The 6,670-nt window shown below is 37.4% G+C and overlaps 1 protein-coding gene across 1 annotated transcript in view; it reads right to left on the reverse strand.

Moving 5' to 3' along the window:
• Nucleotides 1–6,420, reverse strand: part of Dtna (dystrobrevin alpha) — a 315,681-nt gene extending 309,261 nt beyond the window's left edge. The window contains exon 1 of the mRNA XM_048806343.1: nucleotides 6,354–6,420. The gene's annotated coding sequence lies outside the window, so the exon portion shown is untranslated. The remainder of the gene's footprint in view (nucleotides 1–6,353) is intronic.
• Between the last annotated feature and the right edge of the window lie 250 nt (nucleotides 6,421–6,670).

Raw genomic sequence — 6,670 nt, forward strand, 5'->3', positions numbered from 1 at the left:
AAAAAAAAAAAAAAAAGTAAAAGAAGTTTGAGAGAGAAAAAAAAAAACTGGATAAATGAATCCTGGAAAAATTGACCTACACAACTATGCAAAATATTTTTGTGTAACTGATACAACAACTATAATTATTTTTACTTTTCCATTTTAATTGTAGAGAGCTTTGACTTGGCACAATGATCAAGTCAATCAGGTCAAAGTGTCCTTCCCCTTACAACATTTGCATGCTTCAGGAAGGGGAATTTCAGAAGTCTTCCAATGAGGGTTGCTTCCGGCTGAGATTTGCTTTCAAATTTTTAAACATTTATCAGCAACAAATGTTTTATGTTAGATATGATACAAAAAGTTGACCTTCATTGTAATCTAAAGCATGCAATAATTAAAGATTCTCAAGATATATTTCATTAACTATCCACAATAGATAATGAATAAAATCCTATCATTTTTCCCATCTTCCAAAGTCTTATAACTTATTTCACTAACAAATGTATCCTGCATTCCTGCATGATGATTACATGCAAACCATTGTGTTAGAATGTGTGGGTTCTAATCCTGGCTCTAACTTGGTGGAGGTATGAATTTGGGTCAAGTATAGGTCCTCTGCTAGTCTCTATTTCTTCAGCATAAAAGAGGGGGTAATCATAATGTTAAATTTATTAGATTATTTAAGATCAAATGAGCTCATGCATGTATAAAGCACTTAGAAAAGCACTTGGCACATGTTATAGGTAACGAACAATTATTTTGTTGGTTAAATTCTATTGCTCAGAGTAGCCTTGACAATGATAACCACAGATTGACCACATCCAAATAGTTCATCATCCCTTCTGCCATGAGTCTCCCCAAAATCTGCCTCTCTTATTCTTTTCTTTAGCTAGCTCCCAGTGACAGTTATTAATATTGCTTAAAAAAAAAAACAACAAAAATTCCAAGTCAATTTGTTTCCTATTGCACACGAATGAATTCCAAATTGAGGAGTTGCAATCAGCTATTCAAACTCTCCATAAAGTGGCCCAAATGGAGCCCAAAGCAGCTTTCCACCCTCTACACGGGCTCCATTTGTATTTTCGGCAAAGGATGCCAAGCATCCAATTGCACTTTCTTTGTTTTCCATTTCTTGGTTCATTTTCTTCCCTGGGTCTAGAGTGGCCTCCTTGCCTTTATCACTTTTCAAGGAACAGCTTCATGCTCCCACCTCATCATGAACCCTGCTCAAAGGCTCTGTCAGAATCAGTGCCATTTGTGTTTTGTCCCCCATCAAGTCCTCCTAGGGAGCACTGACCCCAGCAAGCCGTGATTCTGAGGAGGATCTCCCTCTCCCATTGCACTGGGTACCACCAGGAGGCCAGTGCCAGACCTCATGATCTTTGCATTCCCCTTGGGGCTTTGACAATAGGGCACCTAGGAAGTGCTCAGCAAATGCTTTCTGAACTAAATTAAATTAAACGGTTGAAAAGGCATGCTCATTCTTTGTGGTCCTTGTGCGCTTCCCTGAAAGGCCCTCTAGTCAAAGGATTTAACCTTTGGGCTGAAGATTTTCATGCTCTTTTTCTCAACTCTAAGGGATAGGATTATTTAAAGAAGAAGAAAAAAGAATCCTTTCCATTTGATTATTTAAAAATTGTGGAAAACAAAGAAACATATTCTTTGTTTCAGGGGTTTTCAGGTATTTTTTTAGATTCTTGAAACCCCAGATCAGAAATGGTTTAAAATTCTTACCCAACTGAACAGAAAACAATGAATGAACTCAAGATTACTTCAGAAAACTGGACTTAAGCAAGGTATTCATATTGTCTTGTACTTTCTGCCCACAGTGAGTGTTTTAATTATTAAATATTTTGTGTTCATATTGTGCCAAGTTGAATAATTTATGTAGAATGAATGTAAATCTGTTCAATGAATGAAGTGATGGTACAAAAAAAAAAAAAAGAGCTTAAAGTTAGTTGTAAATCCCATAACAGATGTTCACAGGAAAGACAGAGTTAAGAAAATTTCATCCTCATTTACTTAGAGCATAAGGTAGTTTAAACCTTTCAAAGGAAAATTTAGCTTTTTTTTTTTTAATCAGGTTTTCAAAATGCTAGCTCAGCCGCAAGTCCTAACAGAGCTATGAATGCTTCTGTGAGAGAAAGAAGGAAACAATATCTGATTTAAAGTCACAGAGCAGCCAGCGACAGGGAGACCAGAATCCGCATCTCCTGAACCTTGGTTCTCTGCATATCTCACTAGTGTTAGGTTGTGAGGCCTCCAGCCCAACTTCACCTCATACCCAGGGTCACATGCAGAGTTTATAAGCAGAGGGAAAAGATTTCCAGTGAAACTTATGTTTCTCATGTGCCTCCTCCATGTTAATTCCCTCTTCCCATTCATGCTAATCTCTAGCCCAGTGACTGTGTAATCGCCTTTCCCTCACCAAAGTGGCCTTCCAGAAAAGCTGAAGCCTTCACTTCCAGTTCCTGTATGACTGCAAAGGAATATCCTCTTTGACACATAAAGCCTGCTGTAGATTGTGATCTGGGAGTGGAGGCGGAAGAAGAAAGGGGTAGGAGATGAAAGGACAAGGCATATTAGGAGAAGGGATTCCCTGCTAATTCTTTGGTAACACCAGTAAAATTAGAATAAAAACAGTAAGTTCCTTTAAAGTATTATAAAATGAGTTAAATGGCATAACATATGCAAAAGTGCTTAACCTAGATCTTGGCACTTACTAAATTCTGGAAATTTCGCTATTATTTTAGTAGTAATATAGAATTATTAATTTTGCTTTTCCACATTTAATATAAAAGAAAAGAGAAATGAGGGATTGGGTGGGGTTGGAGAAAAGGTAACTGGAAAAAAAGAGAACAGTATCTGCGAGAATGGACTAGAAGTAATATCAGAGACTGATTTCTGAGTGTCAAATGCTTCACAATTTCATGGTCTCAGAATGACTTCGTTTTTCATGTAGGAGAAGGAAAAAAATAACTGAATTAAATGTCAGAAAGGTCTACAATGATGTACTGAGAGGAGCAAAAGGATCATTTAAAAGACAACATTTTTATTAAAGTGTCCCCATTCATTAAAGTCCCCAATTAGGATAAATCATCCTTGATGGAGATGTCCACTTCTTCACTCTGAGGGTAGGCCTTCACTGACCACTGTGGGAGTCTCTGTGCCCTGAAGGAGGGGGGTTGTCAGACCAGCTCGCTCTCCTCAGCCAGGAGCAGGAACACAAATTGTCCCCACCAAGAGCACTTCCTCATGGATACAGTGGCCTAGAGAGGTCTATGCAGCTCCTGCCTCCATTTATACTCTCATAAAGTGAAGGGAGGAGCAAGGAAAGCCCTCATAATCATATTTATTAAGATCATTATATGATTCAGTGTCTCTAAATAGCTTCCAAAACTTGAGCTGAGAAACTGAAGTTCTTTCTGAAGCACAATCTCCCATTTGACTTTTCTAACTATCTTTAGCTCTGCTCTGGGTTAAACCAGATTCTCAAAAAATTATGAATATGCATTGAATCATATTGATGACCTATAACGTTGTTTTATTAGAGGGTCATTTTAGCCGGCTGCAGTAGCGAATGCCTGTAATCCCAGCAGCTTGGGAGGCTGAGGCAGGAGGATCACAAGTTCAAAGCCAGCCTCAGCAAAAGCGAGGCCCTAAGCAACTCAGTGATACCCTGTTTCTAAATAAAAGATAAAATAGGGCTGGGGATGTGGATCAGTGGTAGAGTGCCCCTGAGTTCAATCCCTGGTACCTGCCCATCCCCCCCAAAAAAGGTGTTAAAGGGTAATTTGGCCCTGTAACATTAGCATACACTAAAACAGGCCACGAAAAAAAAATATGTAAAATCTGTAACTGTATGAAAACAGTTGAAGATCTTGTTCATTGCAGCACACAATGACTACTTTGTGTCTATCCACGGGGAGAATGTTTCCATCATTTCCTAGTCAGTAGTCCTTGACTTCTGCTAAGCAACTGGCTGTTATCCTCTTATGGATTGTATAATGCCTCACTTGTACCCTTTGCATGGGATTGTAAAAAATTTCAGCCAAATCTTTGTCTTATTTCTAATACATTTCATATATATATATATATATATATATATATATAGTTATGATTTAGATACGGTGTTCCCTCAAAAGCTCATTTATGAGATAATGCAAGGAAGAAGGAAGTTTAGGGATAAAATGATTGCATTAAGAGAGCTTTAACCTAATCAGTGCATTAATCCTCTGTTAGGGATTAACTGAGTGGTAACTGTAGGCAGGTAGGGTGCAGTGGAAAGGGGGTGGGTCACTGAGGGCACGTTTTGGGGGTTTATATTTTTTTCTGTGGTAAAGGGAGCTCTGTGTGTGTGTGTGTGTGTGTGTGTGTGTGTGTGTGTCCATCTCTCTCTCTCCTTTCCGGTGTGATATTCTAAGCCAATTTCCTCTACTACACTGCTCTTCCATGATTTCCTGCCTTAACTCGGGCCCTGAGGAACAGGGTCAGCCATCTATGGATTTAGATCTCTGAAATCATGGTCACAAAATACACTTTCCTCCTATAAAATTGTTCCTATCAGGTCTTTTGATCACGGTAGCAAAAAAAAGTAAACTAACACACACACACACACACACACACACACATGAAAGTGTAAATATATATATGAAACTTTCAGGCATAATATTGTGTTCATTTAACTTTAGTTTACTTTTCCACCATTATATTCTCCCCACCTTATATTACTCATAAAAATTTATTTTGATTTTCCATGTTATATGCCAACTTGAATCATCTGTTATACCACAATGAAGGGATAGTCCTGATGATAAAGAAGTTATACAATAATACTTCACAGGATAAAGAACAGAGGGCATGTCAAGTCTATATAAATATAATAGAGTTCTAAAAATCATGAGAATTCTAGAAGTAGGCAGTTACCAATGTGGGTTCAGTTGTCTAATATGTTATATTTGGCATCACTCAGATCCTTGAGGTATTTTCCTCATGTTGTCATGATGGCTGCTACAGCTCCATTAGTTCTACTGTTGATCAAAGCAAGTTGAAAGGAATGGGAACACGAGCAAGATCAGTGGACATCCAACTACATCTCAGGGGCTAACCCTGGGTCAAACTGCTATCCATACTTAGAAGGCAAACTAGCAGGATCAATGTCCAACATTTACAAACTACAGAGCAGGGACAGGTCAATAAGTAGGGCTGGGATTGGGTCTTGGGTGTGCAATTAATGCCATTGGCATCAACCATGGAAACACTTTCAACTTTCAGTTATATTCTTTCTCCATATTCTAACTTTTCATAGAAAACATAGGCTCCTGTCTAAAACCAAAGCACTTATACAATTAGAGGTTTGGTCAAGGAAAGACATTATTTTACTAGACAACTTAGTGGACCCTTCACCCCAAGCCACTAATCTCCTTATGAAACATGGTACCTGGGCCTAGGTTCTGGGTAGTGCTCTTCTTTTAGAAAACATTTCAACCTGAAATGTTCTACATTTACAGTTATTCAAAGTGCAAATCCTCATTTACTTAGTATTACTCGGGTCAAAGCAAATATATGAATATATTTATATTATCAAAGGTGACTAATAGGACACTATCTCCATGGCTTTTGTTTTTAACTACAATTGCCATATTCTCTGCAGTGGCCACGCCCTTTGGCATGATCTAATTTGAACGACCGCGACTATCTGCTTGGAGAAGATGCTACAAGCCAGAGTGGCAATGCTGAATTTTCTAAACACTATTTTAAATGTATATGTGTATTTATTTAGTTGAACAAACTCCAAGTTATGAACTTAATGCTCTCCCTCATTTCAAGTAGCTTTGGCACTCAATTCTAATATTTTTGGCAGAAGTTCTCCGAGTTCAGTCAATTGTCTAATTTCAAGGTCTTGCACAATGCAGAATAATCATACAGAAAATTCAAGTTTCAAGGGCATGTTTTCATAGCAACCATGTATTAGGAACAGATGGGTTTTTTAGACAGACGCATGAAGATTCTAACTCATTAAAATAGGAAATAAAAAATAGAATGAAATTATAAATCAACCACAGTGGCAGGTATATTAATATTCCTGTGTACTACTCCAAGAAAAGAAAACACTCATGCTATAATTTTATGGTAAAGTCTGAGCATAAAAACCCTTTTTAGTGAAAAATAGAGATTTAAATAACTTCACAGTAAGAAGGAATTCACAGAGAATTTCCGTAAATAGGTGACTTTGTTGAACTTGATACAGGTTCAAGTAAAGTTTAAAATTCTGTTTAAACTGCAGTATTTGGACTCACTTATCATGGCTTAGTGGTCTAAGTAACAGTTTAATAACTGAAAAGTGGGTGTTTTTTCACCCTGGGTCTTACCAATGATTTTCTCTGACCTTGGACTAGATACTTGACTCTATGGAATTGCTTCTCCAGGCGTTCATATTAGTTCTATAAAATAAAAATAAATTTTAAAAAATGGTAGATCAAATATACTAGTAATAAACCTGGAGAAGTTAAGCAAGTAACAATGTATCTTCACTGATATCTCAACAGACTTTGGAACTTGATTTATTCTGCTACTTAAATGATTTCACCTTCTTTCTAAGAAGCACAAGTCCTTGAATAAAAACAAAATGAAACATTGTCTTGTTTTGCTGAGGCTCCTGCCTATATCTAGAACGTCTACTATTAAA

This window comes from Marmota marmota, unplaced genomic scaffold, assembly GCF_001458135.2.
Source record: "Marmota marmota marmota unplaced genomic scaffold, marMar, whole genome shotgun sequence".
In the NCBI taxonomy this organism is placed as follows: Eukaryota; Metazoa; Chordata; class Mammalia; order Rodentia; family Sciuridae; genus Marmota; species Marmota marmota.